Raw genomic sequence first — 19,118 nt, forward strand, 5'->3', positions numbered from 1 at the left:
TTCAGATGATAGTGTGCCAGCACTGAGGTCTGCGCCTAGCCATGTCTCATTTAGTGGTATAGGAATAATCACTTTGACAAAGGGCTCACACACCTGGGGAGCAACCCGGGAAGTTCCCCAGACAGGCTGCTTCTCCATCTGTTCAATCCCGATGAGAAACCTGGCTGATTTGTCAAGTCACCAAGAAGTGTGGTATATTCTGGTTTGAGAGTTCTCCTTGGCAGGCCTCTAGGAATTGGGGACTTCGGGGAATGGATGTCTGATGACTTTTCTTTCCACAAGTCTGACCAATCTCATTATATTGTAAAAAATAAAACCAGAAAAGCAAAGCTCTACATGCACGTGTGTGTACACATAGAAATACACGGCTGCAGGAGGAATTTCTGAGAGCAATTTACCTGGAGAGGACTCCACGTCTCCATCCTGGGCTTCCTAGGATATTTGTCTGAGCCAAAGCATGCTCTTCATTTTTAGAGGATGGAGAAGGTAGGCTATTTTATACTCTAAAAATTAGTGCAACATTAATGAAGCCAAAACCACAAAAGGGCTCAATTAGACTTGCATTACAAAGTGACCACAAAATCTGATATTGGTGGAGTTCAAACGTCTGCTGGCTTGCAAGAAGATGACCACAAAGAATGCAAAACATGGTCTGGCTACTGCTGTCGCCACTCTTGGGGAAAACCTGCTGGGCTAGAAACCTGCCCCAAGCAGCTGGCGACCCAAGATGTAAGTGCAGTTTGCTGTTATCTTTGCTTCCTGCTTGCTAAATCTCTTTCCTTTTTGTTTATAGGGGATCACAGAGGGAGGCAGGAGGCTCCTTGTGTTAGACAGAACTCATCTTCATCTCGCTAGTGACAGCAACATCATCACAAGACCCAAGGCCAGAGTGAGACAAATGCATCTGACTCAGCAGTAAATCAGCTTTCCTCCTCTCCACGCGTGCAGCATGACTACTGCTGATCCATAAAGGATGCTCTGGGCATCTCTCGTAACAGCAGCTGTCCCTCTGTTCAGAGCAAAGAGGCATCTAAGAAATCTTGGTATGTCTCCTGCCACACTCAGCAGGAAAACTCAAACTGCACTGCAGGCTAAAAGTGACCTTGCAGCAGGGCCAAAAGATTCAAGACCCAGTCGTCCTTGTCATAGCACATTAAAAATTAGTAATCATTCAGCTGTGCACAAGCAAAGGCTTTTATGTAGAGCAAATGTAATCTTCTGCCACAAATCAGTGTGAGAAGCAGTGGGCAAGCTCCAGGAGTTAGCTTTCTGCTGACGCTTGGAGTCTCTATAAAGGTTGCATGCTCGGCAAGAGCCAGGTCTCTGAGAGGGGGAAATAAGTCAAGGATTCCTCTTTTCTTTGCAAGATGCCTTCCAAAGAGTACTGACAACTGATGTCCTCTAGCCACGGGGCAGATGCAGTCTGTCCTGCATTGCTCATGGCCAATGTTTGAGGCTCAGAGCCCCACGGGATGCTTCCCAGGAGGCCACGTGGCAGTCCAGGCATATCAGCTATGCTTGATGTGCTCTCCAGAAACACCATAGCTCCTCTTCTTTTTCCGTCCCCCCCAGGCTCTCAGCATGGAGGTCTCCAGCTCATTGCTGGTTAATAATGATTCTCTGCCAAGACTTTCCGTGACTTTCAGTGAGAGAAGTGCAGCCAGCAAATGTTTTTCTTTCAATAGTTGAACAAAGTCCCAAATTCAAATGTTTTGGTCAACTTTATATTAGACATTTTGACTGGACCAAAACTACATGTATATTTATTAAGGGCAGATTTGGATGAAGACATCATATTGAAATATAATGCTCAAATATTTGGACTCTGAAGTTTTCTCTCAGAATATGTTGTTTCCTTATCTGCCTTTTGTTTCATTAAGATTCAGGCTAAAAGAATTTCAAGGCTTGGTCAGGCTTGGGCACCCAGCTCACGTCACATGTCTCTGGCGCAACTCTCAGTGCTACAGGCCAAAAAATTTAATTCCTCTCTAGCAACACTCCAGCCTGAAGCTGTACCATGTCCTGGTGGTGAAAGTCTCCATTGCCCGTTGGGGTTTTTGTAGCACCTGAGAGCAACCCTACATTGCTTAATGCAGCAGTGAGCAGAGAGCTGTGAGCTGCTGCAGCATAGCACTGCGCAGACCTGCTTGCAGAGACACGTGAGCTGCCCCAGCTCTGCCCAGATCCAGCCTGCTCCTCTGCAAATGCACTGCTGGACTCCATATGGCAAGCCCAGCCCTGGCCATGAATAAAGACAGTCTTTGCCCTAGGTGGCTGATGCTATAAAGAACCAAGGCCATCTAATATCTCTTCCAGTGACTGGAGGTATTCTTTATATGCTATTAACAACTGAACTATGGCCAACTTCATGCCAATTTGTAAAAGGGGGGTAAGAAGTACCCTGCTGTGAAGCAGCAACTGAAAGCTGTTACCTGAAGACTGCTTGATCTACCATAACATTTTTTGGTCCCTCTGTCATGTTTGCTTTCCCCAGAACAGCCTAAGAAAATGACCACAGTCCTAGAGGATTTTGGTGGTAGTGGTCATGTTAATAATCTCTTCCATAGCCTCCTTCCAGCTACACAGTGAAATATTGCCTCTCTGGATAATCCCGTGTCTGTGGGACTGTCAGAGCCTGTGCAGTCACGATGACTTGCAATCCCATCTCTTGTTGCTTTCCAAATGAAGCACAAGAGCTGGGGTGCAAACACGTGTCATGGGCTCCCCAGTGCTGGCGTTGCTCTGCGCACATGGCACCACGGAGCTGCCGCTCTTCTGCTACAGTTAGGTTCACGAAAGGATCGCTGCTCTTCCTCCTGTGGTTCAATGCTTCTAATATTCTTGCGTAAGTAACTGCCTGAACTGTTTGTAGTTGGATTCACCTGACAGCACTGCTCTTAAACAGCACATACGTGACCTTGCACGCCCTATGGACAAATAAACCCAGTACGACCATCCAGCTCCACGCTTGCACCTCCCCCTTTAAGAACGCAAACCCTTAAGTACAGTCTGCCCACGTGCTTCTAGCGGGTTAGAAAATATTTACATTGCGACAGCCATTGCTGAAATGTGGTCACTTCTGGGAAGAGAAGCAGCTGCTGTTTACTGAGGGAAGGGAGGCTTTGTGGTTTGGACAGTGGCTGGAGACCAAGATTTTATTCTGGTAACACCATGCTGGGAGCTGCAGCATCGTGTAGACATGCCGTTGTAAGATGGGCATTACACAGCTCAGGTGCTGGTGGCAATGTAACCACAGACATGAGCACAGAGCCCTCTACAAACTGATTCATCTGCTTTCTTGGGTAAATTATACAGCCCGTTCTGACCTCTGCGCTGTTTTAACTAGATTGCTGCAAGCTCAGGTACCGCTGTTACCTCGCCCTAGAAGATCTTGAAGTGCAACTAAAGGGTTACATTGCAGATTAACCCCTTGAGGAATCTGTCTGCTTTCTCTGCCCTCTGTGAAATGGATGGATGGAATGTCTGTACGTGGAGGTGTTGGAAGGGCAAAAAAAGGAATAACTGAAGTGTTAATTAGAAGTTAATACATATGTCTGCAGCCCAGCAAGGTCCAATCCTCCCTTGGTTGAGGCTCCAATACATCTGACTTGTAAAAGGAGAGGTGGCTACCCAGCTGAGACGGGAAGGTAGGAAGAATCTCCTAGGTAGACCTTTTCAAGGGACGTTATTAGGCAAATTTAAGGCACTTGCATGCCTTCAGATCCCCTTTTACTTTTCTTCTCAGCAATACCTTTTCTCAGTGGGGATTTAGGAAATGGCTGAGGTGAATTGGAAGTTCTCCCACCGCTCCATATGGACAGATGGGATGTCCCACGGTGTAAGCCGTGGAAATGTATCACCCCCCCTCATCTCCCTGCTTGAATCAGATGCAGGTGGCGATAGCAAAAGGCCTGTTTTGCCAGACGTCAGAAAACAACAGAAGAGGTGAAGCTGGAAATGGCCAAATGGGGATAAGCAGGAGGTGGCCTGTTGATAATTTTATTTCATGAGGAAAAGGACCCAGTTGGATCCTATCCCTAGTATGGCTTAGCTTTTTCTGTAAAAGGAGCATAAGGGCATCAGTGGTGGCACATATCTCAAACCAGACAATACCGGTCTTACTAGAAATGCTTGTTCATTTAGCCTTATGCCTGGATGGGTTTTATTTGGTAACCAAACTGGATAGGGTTTTTTTTTAACGGGATCCAGATGTGAAGCAACCTTTAAGCACTAACAGGGAGTGGTTTGAATGCACTGGGTACAGCTCTTCCTCGTCCATCGCTTTAACGCGATGTAGCAGCCCAAGGCTTTGGAGGGATGTGCTGGGAATCGGCAGACGGCAATGGCTGCGTCTGCCAAACTGCAGGCGCTCGGGAGGCTGCGTCTGCAGCTCCTCGGGGATGGCAGGGATCGGCGTTGATCAGTCACAGAAAGTCTCTCAAGGGTGGGGACGGGAGCAGCGCTGTTGTGAACAGCAGCTGGAGATTTTGCTTCTGCGTCCCTCCGGTCTCCCACCTGCCTGGAAAAAGCCCGTGCCACCAAAAGATGATGTGTGAGATTTTCTGAAGCAGAGTCAGAGCAGATTTGGGATTGTTAAGATAGCCTTTTGATACCTAAGTGTTAAAGTCTATCTCGGAGCTGTACCCAGCACACTGTGATAAGGGCCTGTTCCATTTTCGTGGTGGCATTATGCTGCACATGCCACAAAGCCAAGTCACGGTGCTGAAAAAGGTAATGAGACACTTGATACACCAAACATGTGGCGAATCACAAAGGAACATGAAGAAATATTCAATCAGATACTCAACCACAGGAACACACCAACCATCCTGGACACAGTATATCATCTTCCTCCAAACGAGACACCCGTGCCTGACAACTGTTACAGTCCATCAGTTACAGCCCCTAGTACACCTCCAGCCATACACGGCTCAAGCAGGAGAGTATTTGCTGAATTTATTGGGGTTTTTTTGTTGTGGCTTTGGAAGGCTGCCTGCTCCCAACAGAGCACCGTGTCCCATTGCAGCCTCCGCTCCGGCCCCGCTGGCTCCGGTCCCCGTCTCCATCCCAGCTGCACAGGATCATGGGGAAGAGCCGCCGAGCGAGAGGCTGGAGAGCGGCTGCCTCGCTGCGATCCCCCGCCTGGCAGGGATGGCTGCATTTGTCAGAAAGCTTCCATTAGTCGTGCATGCCAGCTATAATCTCCCGGCCCGAACACGGCAGCATCTGCTCCGGAGCCAGTATTATATAACCGCAATTGGCCCGCACAGGGCGCGTTAAAACCGTGGGCAGGAGAGAGCCATTGACTCCACCGCAGAGCTTGTCTTGAGTAAGAGCTTTTCCGTGACTCTACAAACCCGTGTTGGTTTTTTTTGACCTGGTGCGATTTGGGGGCTGTGTCTCTTGCAAGTATTATAAATGCACATGTATCCATAGGCACTAGCTGCCTGAACTACTGATCCTAAATTCCCAGTCCTGGACTAAATGAAGTTAAGAAGAGTTATAAAAAAAATACTTCGAAATGGTGAGAGTGGGATTACACGCAAGGGAAACTCCAACGTGTCAGATCTGTTGAGAGGCTAAAAATATGTGCCTTTTTTAGAGAGAGAGGAAAGCGACTGGCAAATAGTATTAATCTGAGACAGCCTGAAGCAGATAGAAGGATTATAAAGCAGCTCATTTAGGACTGCAGAATTCATTTTCAGGCACTCCTTTGCAAAATGCTCGGTGACTCCTGCGTGCCCGACAGAAGCTCACCGAAAGCAGTGTGAAGAACGCAGGGAGGGACTTTAGCCCCATTATGCACAACTGCAAATCTCTGAGTAGAACATCATTAACTGTACTCAAGTGACAGCCAGGATTAACTTGGCTGAAACCAAACAGTATAGAAAGATGTAAGACTAAATTCAAGGATGCCTCTGAAACTGCTAGGATAATCTGTCTCAACAGCAGCTTTAGGCACGAGAAGCCAAAAGGTCCAGACGGACTTCCCTGCCGCTCCATGAAACTAATGCGTTGGCTTTTGCTGGCTTTAAGTGATTCTGTGTGTGCTTGTGCACAGCGCACGTGCACAGATACACTCACATCGTCTCCCTTCCTCTCTGGGGTGATGGAAGACCCTCTTAATGTGTAACCGTGGTCAACCGCTCAGCCTTACAGACCCTCCTGCTCCTCCTGCACCAAGGGGCTGCCAGGTGACTTTCTGAACGAGCATGAGCAAAATCTCAGGAGAGCACATACAGTCTCTCTCCAGGATGCTGCAAGCCTGAGATTGCAAAGACAGGTGGTTTTACACAGCCTGCCTTCACAGGACTGGGGAGTGCACAGGAGAAAAGGCCAGCCTGCCTGAAAATACACGGGTCACCGCGCAGAAAAAAAGGAGCGGGGGCAGAAGAGCACCTTTATTTCGCTTTCAGTCTGCCAGGCTGGCTCTTGGAGGGCCCCAGCAGCACCCTCTGGTGACCTGAGCTGTCCCAAACAGTCAGCAGTTGATGAGGAGAAGGGGTTTGGCTCTGCAGGGCTTTTGCCATTACTGGAATAAATCATTCAAAACTCTGACAGTCCCCAGGGGGAGTTTGAGGTCATGGAAAAGTGATGGGGGAGGAGAAGAAAGAAATGCATTGCGAGGCTCCTAGGAGATGGGCGAAGGTTAACGTTCTGTGCACGCTCATCCTGTACCGGAGCTGGCTCTAAATGCAGAGGCAGCTGCTTAGGCAGGTTACAGTGATGTGGCCAGCAGAGATGTTAGTAGCTGCTGCCTGCCCCAATTTCTGCCTGCAAGGAGGTGCTAAGGGGTTTTCCATGTTACAGCTTCTTGCAGGGGCAATTCAGTCGCTACCTTGAAGGCTCCTCAGGCACAGTGTCCTCCTACCGCGAGCAACACCTGCTAAACCCACAACGAACCCACCCAGAAATTTAGTCTTTCTGTTGTCTCCTGCCCAAATACCCTTTTCTACTGACCAGTGACCTGGATTGTCTGCTAATGCTTCTTGTTACCTCTCAGCTATCACAGTGCAATATGCCTGGCACACAGGCTTCAGCGCATGGGAAATCCCAGACCGCAGCGTGCTGCGTGTCTCCCTGGTGATACCGGCTCCTGCACACACGTTAGGTCTCCTCTGCTTCCCGCCCTGCCCAGGGAATATCAGATCAGATTCACGGTCTCTAGTCCCTACCTCACAAGCATTTAAAAGCATGGACTAAAGGGATCTGAAAGATTGCCTGGAGCTCTTAGATTAAAATCTGTGCTTTATAAGTTTGATTTCGGCAGTAGAAGTCAGTAATATGCCATAAAATCATAGGATAATTTAGGCTGGAAAGGACCTCTGAAGGTCCAATGCCCTGCTCAAAGCAGGGTCTGCTTCAAGCGTTTGATGTTAAATAAGGTTGTTCAGAGCCCTGTCTACTCAGATTTTAAATATCAGCAAGGATGGAGATGGCACAGCCTCCCTGGGTCCCTGTTCCAGGTTGCATCACTCTTTTGGGGACTTTTTCCCCCCTTATATATAATTGAAATTTCCATTGCTGCAAATTGTGCCCTTGCCTCTTGTTTTGCTGTGCTCCTTGGGGAAAAATAGGGCTCTATTTTCTCATTGATCCCATGTCAAGTAGATAAAAACAGCAGCGTGGTCCCCTCTTAGTCTTTTCTTCGCTCCTGGCTGAGGGAAATCTGCTTTCTCCCCCTCTTCTTACACACTGTGCCCTCCAGCACCCTAACCATCAAGCTGGCCCTCCACTGGATGAGCTCCAGTTTGTCATATCCCCCTCGAACTGGGAAGCCTGAAACTGGACACAGTAATCCAGATAATCTTATGAAGCTCGAGAGAAGGAAACAATTACATCCCTGGGCATGTTGGCTCTACTCATGCTCATACAGCCCAATATGTGGTAGACCTTCACTGTTGCAAGGGACCCCTGTAGACTCCTGTTCAACTCGTTCCCCACCAGGACCCTTTCTGTGAAGCTTCCCCGAGCTGGTTGGTCCCCAGCTGGTCTGATTGTGTGGAGTTATTCTGCCCCAGATGTAGGACTGGGGCACGTGCTCTTGCTGCAATCTGTGAGGTTCCTGTCTGCCCGTTCCTCTGGCTGAATGGCAGCCTTGACCTCCAGCATGTTGTCTGCTCCCCTCGGTTTCCAGGGAAAGTAATAGCTGGCACATGAGCAGGCTTTTAAATGTCACTTGATGCCTGGTATGTATAGCTTCTGAGATTGGAAAGCAAAAAATTCAAAAAGGTCATTGATTGACTGGTAGGATTGTGCCACTTCTTTTTGAGGTGACACCACCAGGCTCCGAGTAAGCACATACTGGGGGATGAGGACAAAATATGTCTTAAGACACTGTTAAGGAAAATACCCTGCTACACATTGTCTGGTAAAGTAAAACTCAGTCCCAGCCTCCTATGTCTCAGGACAAGTCCAACCAAGATTTTAAGGAGCACTTCAGCTTTTCACTGCCGTGTGTAGTCTGGGAGATGGAGGAGAGCTGCACTGGTGGTCCAGGTGACTTTAATCTGCCCTAAAGGAGCAGGGGAGTTATACTTAGGTGCAGGAGCTGATTTGGGACTAAGGCTTCAATGTGCTGCCTCCCCCTGGTCAACGCAGGAGGTCATTAGACAAGTGGTTATCAGGTGTTAAATGAGGACAGTTACTTTTGACTGACAGATCTGAGAGGGGGTTTAAGTTGCACCATGGGGAATGGCACAATGAAGTAGTCTGAAGAGATCCTGAGCAAGATTATTTCCCTTGAGCAGGTGGTCATGTTGGTTCTGCACTCTTCTGATGTTAAAACTCTGTTCCTTAGCCTTGCTCCACTTGTTTACTTTGGGAAAAGGACAAGAAAAGGAGTCAATTTTACACTTTCTTGCCTGCATTCAAAGTAGCATGTCTAGCCTTCAATTTTTTGTGTCACTGGCTCGTAAGTATTTGTAATGTATTGACTCTTATGCAGAAAAGTGCGTTCAGTTATCTTCTCTAACCAATTCATTTTATTGTGCCTCATTGTTTTATTTAGTCTCTTAAAAAGACAACCAAACTCCTTTCATTTTCCACCATCATGTAGGCCTGGGATAAACAGAAACTAGGGAAAATACCTGAGCTGCTTTGCCCAGAAGAAGCTGGGGTACGACATGGCCCAACAAGTCGTCCTGGGTCTGGAATGATTTCTGCAGACCCTCTTGAGTCTTCATCCTACACCACATGGGATGCAGCACCAGGCCCAGGGGAGAACAGCACTTTGGGGACACAGAGACATGTGTAGCTTTGCATCTGAGTGCTGCACCTGATCAAATCAGCTCTGGAAATAGCTAGACAACAGGGTGGTGAGACGTGCTGTGACTACGCACAGGGATGCACGGACCCTTTCTCATGACACTCGTGCACTTGCATAGACTTGTGCACGTAGACTTGTACATATATGCCTGCATACACTTGTAGACAAGACTGCTCCCCCTGTGCTCATTCCCAAATGCAAACCAGTACGCAAACCAGGGGTATGGTGCAGAGAGGCTTGACTGGCCCCGCAGGAGTTGGTCAACATTTGGTGGAGCTCATTCATTTCTTGATGTCCATTAGAAGGCATCCTATGGGAGTTCTGTACTCAAGATGTGTGAAGTCTGAGGATCAGGCTGCTTTAGAAAATGCACTAGCTGTTCCCTCTGAGATAAGACAAGTAACTTCAGAATCCAAATAACAGGTCACCCATTTTCATATTGTCACTACCTAATCTCATCAGTAATTCTTGACATGCTCATGAGATAGGCCGATCAGCTCTGAGTACACTCTTCCTAACGAAGCTGTGCAGAAGGGATGGTTCAGGGGTTATGGCCAGAGTAGTCATAATTTCAGGATGCTCAGAGGCTGGGACTGAAACAACGTGGTTGCTTTGCTCTCCAAGTTTGGCTGTCCGTGGAGGAGAGGCTTTCACTGAGCTGAAGCAAGGTCTTTTGTTCCAATTAATATGGAGTTGACTACTGCGTGAGGAACTCAAATCATCCTTTCAAGTATGAATTACCTTACCTCTGCAGAGGGAGGTAATCTGCCACTGTGCTGCCAGGTCACCTACCTCTGGTAGATTAGCTGTGGGGGAGGTCTGTGCGTGAGTCAATGCTGGATCAGCATCACAGTGATTGGAGTACTTCAGCGGAAATGCTTCCTAGAAAAATATAGTCTTCCTGGATGGATATCCTCCTTTCTTCTGATGGGGAATCTTAAAAAAAAAAATGTTTTGAAAGGGGATTCTTTTTTTAGAGAAATGAGGAACTTTTTAAAATAAAATAGGAAAATTTCCAAACACTAGATAAATTAGAAGACAAAGACTGTGATGTGGACATTACTCTCCTCATCAAAGGGTAAAGTTAAAACTTGCTTCTAAGTTCTAGCATTGGAAATATGACTCATTGGAACTGAGAATTTTATGCAGAGGCCAAAAAATCCCATTGAAACTCCCTGTTTTTTTAAATAATATCTCTCCTGAAATAGCAAATCTTTTCTTCAAAATTCTCTATTTTGGGTTTCCTGGGAGTTAACACAACTTTTGTTTTCATGCAGGTGGAACAATCCAAGTAGAGATGAGGGTCACACAACTACATTATTTCTGCTCCAGCATGAATGAGGAAACCTGAACACACACTGCTGAGATCAGCAGCCTACTTCTGCAGCTGAGGATGGAAAATATTATTATTTTGAGTATGCCATTATTATTTTTAGTTCATGCTCCCTACCACCTTCCTCACCTGCTTAACCTAATTTCCAACTGCTTGTATAAATGGGGTGATATATACAGCCCCAGAACTAAACCAAGAGCAAGCTTTACACCATTTTATTTACAATCCCTTCTGATTGTTGAGCTGTCTATTTGGCCATCTGCTTTGCTTGACCTACACGACAGAACTACCAGCATCGCCGTTGGTACAAACCCTCTCTTTCCATCCGTGGAGTATTTCAGTGATGGCTTGACCAGCCTGGGACACAGCTTGCCCAGTTCCCAGCAGAAGGGTTTTGGAGGATGGCAGACTTCCTGGCCAGGGATGCTACAGAGGCTGGTAGATGTTCTCCGTGGGTAGCGCAAGGTAACCTGCAAAAGTAGGGTGATTTTAACACTTCTAACCTAGAGCTTGTCTCAATGAAAGCAGTTTTCTTCTGAGCTGTGAGTATGAATCCAGAAGAAGAGAAGAAAGGAAAATATTTCCCATTGGGTTTGGGGGTAGAGGACAAAATAAAGCACTGCTGGAGGCAAAGTGCAGGGCCTGAGGCTGGCTTCCTGTCCAGAGCCGAGTGATTTCCTACTTAAAAGCTGATTAATCCAAATGCTTTTCAATTTAGAAGGCAGAGATCAATCAATAATTATCCCATTTAATCCCAACATAAATCCTTTAATTTTTTTTTAATTAAAAGCAGCCAAGCACCACCGGCTGGGATACACCAAATTGCATTAAACCCTGGAGTCCCAGGGGAGAGGCACAGGCAGCAAATTGTGCATGTGATTTTCCTCTTTCGCTGCTGGGTTTAATGGCTGTTCTCTCTGCCTCTTGGTAGAAAATTATGAGCTTGGGGATGTGTCTGGCAATGAGCAGGAAAATTAGACATTACTTCCAAGCATGCAATGACTCACAAATCAGACAAGTGTCCCCTTTCTGGAAAGACAACCAGGAAGGGAGAACTTCACCAATTCCTCCTTTTCTGCAACAAGGCCCTCCAACAGAGATAGTGGACCTTGGTCATGGGAGGATCCATGAGGTTTAATTTTCCCAGCTCCATTTGAGCAAGATTTGGGTAACTCCTAAATCTGGCTCTTGGTTTGAGAATTTCAAGGGAACCTAATATTACAGTCCGTCCTATTACCTGCCTGCTTAGAGCAGAAGTCTCTCTTCCTGGGTAGCAATTATCACAGCATAACTGTGGGTCTAATCAATTGTTTAATGTAAAGAGTAAAAATGTCCCAAGAGCTGTATCTCAGCTGTCACCAAATTGCACAGCCACCATGCCAGTAAATGCTTCAGGACAGCCACGGGGTGTATAGCAAATGCCTTTGTTTGCAGCCTTAATTTGGTGGCTGAATTATGAACACTGCTTGCAACCAATTCTCAGATACATCCACGTTCTACCTCTGTTGGCCTAAGTAATTAAGCTAAAGTCACACCTTTCTTCTTTGATGCCAAGGAAATCTTCATTAAATGGTTTTTATGTAAGTGTGCTCCTGCTACAACTTTAATGGTAAAGTTTAATTAAAAATACCACTAATTAAATCAAGCTGGACTGTGTTACTGAACATCTATCTATTCCATGCTGTTCACCCGCAGTAATGAGTCAGTTGTGGGACACAACTATGGAAAAGGTCAGAGGCTCATGAGGCTGGAGGGTCCTTTCTACAAACAAAAGCCTGGGTCTAATCCACCTCCTCCTCCTCCAGCTTGATGTGAACACCATCAGAGTTTAAAAAATGCAGGAATTAGCTGAAAATGGTGATGTTGCATCTTACATAGCAAGATGGCAAGGTATCCTTAGGGCACTGTGCTGGAGGGGAAGCCCTTCCCGTTTGTTTCTTCTCAGCAGATGCATCTGGTAGGAACAGCATCCCAGCGTGACTAACTGTAAGCCAGAAATGAAGAGTAAGGATTGTAGAAGCAAATACAGCCAAAAACATGAGACATTCCCCTTGGCTTGTAGAGCAGCTTTCAATGTAATGTAGTTACAATTTTTCTCTTACCCTAATTTGAAGGCCTTTTAAAGACTTCTTTGGATTTTAAAAGGCTGTTTATATTGAGCTAAAAAAGGGCTTTGCGGCACTGTCCAGTAACAGTAATGTCTTTGTTGGCAACCACAGAACAAGGGACCTTTATTTAAATGCCTCCTTTTTGCTGGTTCCAGGTCTCTGTTTTTGAAGTGTGTGTAATTTAGATGTCTCTGTAAAAGCAACCCTTCCTTCATTTCTTGGAGTTTGAGGGTTTATTTTCTGCCAGCTGTTCTTTGAAAGGCTTTGAATAAAGCAAAGTTTAATTATCCATAGAAAAGAAAAAAGAAAAAAACCCACCTAGTTATTTTCTGCAGCACCCTAGGATTTGAAATGATTGAGGCTTTTCAGAAAATAAATTGTCAAATAGATGTCACACCTGGTGAAAGTGAAAGCTGTGGTAGAGCCATGCCATGCAGGTATCCCTAAAGCATTAAGCTTTACCTAAGAAGTACCCTGGGAATATTTTGGATTACAGCAGAGGCTACAGCATCTTTGAAGCATGCATCACAGAGCATTGCTCCACGGGCTATTAGGGGTGTCCTGAAGATCGAATCCATTAACTGGAATGTTATGTGCTGGCCTGGCCCTTATCTGTCTCTGCTGAGGAACATGATACTACTTAACATGGCAAGTCACCTGCTGGGGTGACTCAGGGATGAGGATGTTTCAGCGATGCTCATTAACATGACCTGTGGGAAAAGCCTGTTCTGACATTTCCACATGTATCAGCTTCCTGAAAGGAAAATGTGTTTAAGAAGAAGAATTCAAAACTTACGGTGGTGTCTAAGGCAGTAATTGACATGCAAAAACAGAGCCCTACATGTTAGAGGAGAGGCTGAGAATTGCAATGTTGGTATTTTAGTTGCTTTTGAAACTGCAGATGATGTCTGGGAACAGCAGAAGGTATCCCAACACCTGTGGCTAAGACCCCAACCATGATCAACATCCACCTTCCCTAGACTTTGGGTCTGGGCATTCCCTGGACAACCCACCACCCTGGAGCAGTCCTTTGCCTCACAAAACCCTGTCTTAAATCTGCCAGAAGCTTGAGAAACCAAGACAAAGCAGCAAGTGTAGTGTTTGCAGTCAATCCTCCCAAGCTTGCCACATGCAGAGCCTCTAAGGTTCCTGGGTTTGAGTTTTATGTTGAGGGTGGGAGACACAGGAGACACCCGCCATAATTCTGACCAAGCAGCAGCCTGTGTCTCTTCCATCGTTTCCTCCTCAGATCACTAATGCCCCAGGATTAACAATTCTGCCGACTCACTGAGTGGCTGGGGAATGTCCCTGGGATCGGCTGCAGCTGCTGCTATCATGCTGGAGATACTCTGTAAACTCATTAGCTGTTATCAGCACGGTAGCTCTCACCCACACAGAGCTGCTCTGACAAAACCAGCATCAGGTTTTCTCAAGTGTGTTTCGAGGACACCAAACGTGCGGTTTGGGCACCTGTTGCTATGGAAAAGGCAAGGTGAAGGATGCATGCCCCCCTCTGAGCAGAAGGCATTGAGGTTTGAGGTGGCCATCAGCTCCTGGCTTATATCCTTGCTGAACTTGGGCTTGGCCTCCACTGCAGCTCTTCCTCATGCACGTGTGAACATCACCCTTATCACAGACAGCTCTGCAATGCCTCGAGAGCACAGCTGTGGACGTCTGACCCTTGGACCTCTGTGAGGAAAGGGACCTGCTGGCACCTTGGAGATAAGGTCTGAGAGCTTGGTGTGATTTGGTGCTCCCTGGGAATCCTGTGGAAGAGGCATTTTTCCCTGTGCAGGAGCAATCCTTGCAAAGAAGGTGTGCTATAACCTACTATCAGCTGAAGTTTCCTGTTGAAATTCACCAAAGAGAAAGCAAGGCCCAATTTTAGTCCTTTTCTACCAACACCTGTTAATTGCAGCAGGAATGGGTTTTGGCATGCAACCAATTCAAGCAATAAATCCGCAGTGCTAGGGAAACTCATCCATGCTCTGGCTGGAGTCCACATGTTCAAGCAACAGTCACTTGAGTAAGATGCAAGAAGGACAGCCCTCAGAAGAGAGGAGCGGTCGGTGAGAGCCTTGCCGTGCAGTGTGAGAGACTTGGAGGTTTGTCCTCCAAAGTGACGTGGCAGCAGGGTGTTGCAAGAGGGGTTTGGCAATACCTGTAGACAGTGGAGGTGGTGCAAACTGCTGCTCCAGTGCCACAAATGCTCTGGGAAGTTTCTCTGGGGTCCGTCAGAGGAACACCTGCCGAATAAATGTCTATTATCCAGCCTGGCTGGCAGCCAGGGAGCTGGGTTATGCTGCTGCACACCACCACTGACAGCTTCTCCCTACCCCTCCGGCCCAGCGGATTAGGAATGACTGGGAAGAGCTACTGCAGAACACATGCCGTAAGTACAATATCAGCCCTGTCAGAGAACCCGTTTAACAGGGTATGCCCAAATGCAATTTAAGAAAGGTCTGCAATATGTGTTTTTCCTATTTGGAAAAAAAAAAAACCCTAACAATATTGGGAAAGCTGTTTCAGGGAAGATGCTGTGTGAGGCTGATTTACACCCTGGCACAGACATAAATCATAGCTGGGGCAGCTCACAGTGCATCTTTTTTACTTATGCCCTAGTAAGAAGCCCATGTCTATGGCTTCCAAGTGAGTCCTTTCTCCATGTTTGTTATCCATAAATGCTTTTTCCTGCTATTTATCTGGTAAGACAGACACATGCTCTCATGAGGATAGAAAGCAACCTGCCGGTTTCACAAACACGAGTATCTCTAGGATGTATCACAACGTGAGGCAGCCTCGAGTTACCATTGTCTTGGCACTTCCAGCATCTTTTCATTTTTTAGTATCTGCTCCCTTAATGAAAGAAATCTCTTCTACAGTGTATGTGACCTGCTCTGCAAGGACATCAGTGGGATACACTGTTGGTGGATAATGATGTTAATGAGTTACAGTTTCACTGCTTCTGGCTTTGTATCCCTTTTATTGCATCTCCTTGACATTTAACTTGTGTTGAGCTGAATGAACACCCCCGGTATCTGAATAGTAAATTCACATTTTAATTTTGTCTCTTGCCCCAGCATGGATTGTAAACTTCAGAAATGGACTTTAAAGGTGTAGAAAATCATCATTTTTCGTGCTGCTAGGATCATACCTGCCTTCAGATGATGCTCAGTGACTGACACCATGACTGCATAGAAAATGAGGACAGGAGCTGACGTATTCCAGGAACCTGCCTTATTCCTTTGTAAACCTCATATTTTTCTATTATTTGGGGAAACTAGGAGTAAGTGGAGTTCAGGGCAAAACAGTATTTCTAAATCTGTGTTGAAGTACAGGGGTTATATTCTTCTGGCATATAATTGGCACCTAGCTAGTGAAATCCCTCTCATTTCTCCTCCCTCCATAAAATTTGACAAAGTCCATCAGGTTGCTTCTCCCAAGGCCAGTTTTTTATGTAAAGGGTTCAGATCAATGGGTAGAAACTCAGGGAAATGTCCTGCATTTGGATTTCTACGCATGCAACTGAGGGCAGAGCTTATTCTGCCTCTGACTCCAAGGGTCGTCTCCATTCCAGTCAAAGGTCGGCTGCAGTGAGAGTGCTTCAAGATGCAGACTTGACCCCACATGCTGCACCAACCCTGTTTAAGCAAATGCCTTCTGTGGGATGCAGATGTGGAGATGGTCCTTGGTGTGCTATTGCCAGGCCTCCCAAGTACGGGCTCAGTCCAGACAGGACTTTTGGATGCTAATGCTGCATGCGCCTAATTCAAGAGCCATTGGCAAGAGGGTTGTGGAAAGGTCTTGACAGTGATAGATTGCTCAGCTGACAGGACAAGTGGCTTCCGGACGGGGTCTTGGCTCTTGTAAACCTTCATACTTGGTGCAGGATTTGCTTTCTGTAGCAGATTTGGTGGGAGGAAACAGACTTTCTTCTCTCTTCCCACTCTTTTCCCTCGCAGACTTGACAGGAGGAGGTTGGAGCCCTCAGTCTCTCGTGGAAGACTCAACCTCGATATTGTGCACCAGGCTGACACAAATAGAAGCAAATAAGGCAAATGGCTTTCCATGAGGAAGCTGGTGATCAACGGCCTTCCTTCTGCAATTGAAGATGTAGATTGCTGCAAGCAGGCTCGAAGGAAGGCTCATGGAGACGTTGCCTGGCAAGGACTGGTTACGGGTCCTGGTGGACACCCTACAGCACAGCACCCCTAAAAGCACTGACAGCCTAAAGCACGGGGATTAATTCTACCATACTTACTTTCACTGGGCTCCAAGGCCGGTTTGCCGTGGGGTGCGGCTCACGTGGCTGACACGCTTCTGACCACGTAGCCCTAGTGCCAGTGCTCCTGTGCAAAAGAGGGAGATCGGAGGAAAGAAAAGCTGAGCACTGTTCCTCTGTCAAAATCCCTTTTTACCAAGAAATTGAATCTGTGGTGAAGCCATCTGTTGTGAGAAGTGTTTGCTTGTGATTAACAAATCTCAATCTTGCAAGAAAACCAATTCTTTTTATTGAAAAAAAAAAAAAAACCACACACAAAAAAACCCCAAACTTTTTGAATGGAAAACAAAGCAATAAATATCCCCTGGAAAAAAATTATTCTTAAACTCTGTAATATATATGTGCAGGAATGCCCTTCTGCCCAGCAGGGACTCCAGTCTGAGGGAGCATCCATCTCCGTGGGGGCACAATCCTCTTGCTGCTGCGATCACTAACATAAATGTTCCCAAATCGTGACTGCTTACCCCTTTTTTTCCCTTCCTGCCCCCAACAGCAGGGTGGGAGAAGGAAACAGTGTTTAAAACATCAAGAAAAAGTTCAACCTCCCTCTTTTTTTTCTTTTTGCTTCTGACTTTTCAGCATCTGCAGGTCACATTTTCAGGCTGCAACACAACGGGTATTTTCTCCACTGTAAAACAAAAAACTTGCTTTTTAAAAACCCTTCCTAAAAAAATGTTTAAAACCCCTAATCACTAGACTCCCAAAGCCAGGGCTTTAGGGAAAGCACAGACTACTGTGAAATAGGTAATTTGAAGAGCAAGCACTAACAGAGCGTGCTCCTTCATCTGTGCCTCTCAGCAGACCTAAAGGCTTCTGTTACTTCTCCCCAGATTAAGAGGCTCCATTTTGCCCACTGAAATAGTTTTATCCCTTTATTTGGCGGCTGAAATGATTACTTTGTTTAGTAAGCAGTGCTCATACTGAATTACCACACCCGCGGGCACTCTCTGCCCTTGGGCTGCCAGCATTTTCACAGGATGCAGAGAGAATTTTTCCCATTTAAACACTTGATACCTTACTCCCGGTTTTACAAACATGTCAGATGTCGGTGCCAATGCAAATACGATTTGCATTTGGTAACCTTTGTGCCTGTGGCTCTTGAGAATACATTTCCCGACTTTGTATCACCTTGTAAAATACTTACAGTGAATGGGCAATAATACACAGATATTACTCCATGGAGCAACCATCTGATATGTAAAGTCAGGAGTTCAAAGAGGATTAAGGATCACTGGCAACAGGCAAGCCGCATTGCTTGTGGATGTGGAAGCAGCCACAGCTGCTCTCACTTTTCATGCACTAGAATTATTTCAGTGTCAGTACAGGATTGCTCTGGAGTTTTACCTCTCCAAAAGCCACTGACCCATATTTGTCGTATTTAGCAGAATCAAAGGTCGCGGGGTTAGGAAAGGTGCCCTGCCTAGCAGACACAAAGGAGTTGTTAGCCACTCAGTGTGAGAAAATTCACTGCATGCATGCAAGATGGAAGTCAGGCTCTCTTCATCTATAAATCTACCATCTACCTCATATAAAAAAAGATGAAGGACTTCCCATCCCATTCACATCATTCCTCTCAGGGCCGGTGGCTCCTTAGTCTAGTATTTGGACTATCGTTTCAGAGAGGGTGTTCTGGCTGTCTCATTTCAACTGTATGACTATTTCCCTGCTAAAAATAAAGTGATTCTCAAGAGAACAGAGGTGATAGCACAGGAAAGAGGTACTATAGAATAATATTACTTGGACAGTTGTGTGTACTTGAAGGACCTGCTGTTTGGGAATATTATAACAGCCTTTTCCATGCTGGTAATAGAAAATAGAAAAGTAGACACAGGCAGTAACCTCTTGGGTCCCTCTCTCTATATCGAGTCTCCAGAACACTTGTGTATAAGATAGGGTGGCCAGAATTTGGGCAACCTCACAAGAGGTGAGAATTGCCTCTTGCAAGGCAATTGATTACAGGAACAGTGATTTATATCCTAATTAGCATGAGCAAGCACTGCAAGCTCCCACTGGCTACCAAGACGATGGGGGCACGGTACCTCTCGGTGCCATTTTGTCTGATGGAGCCCCGCTAGATGACAGTTGCCAAGGGAGCGTTGTCCGGTGCTGCAGGCTTTCCTGCGTGGG

Source organism: Mycteria americana, chromosome 2 (assembly GCF_035582795.1).
Source record: "Mycteria americana isolate JAX WOST 10 ecotype Jacksonville Zoo and Gardens chromosome 2, USCA_MyAme_1.0, whole genome shotgun sequence".
NCBI lineage: Eukaryota > Metazoa > Chordata > Aves > Ciconiiformes > Ciconiidae > Mycteria > Mycteria americana.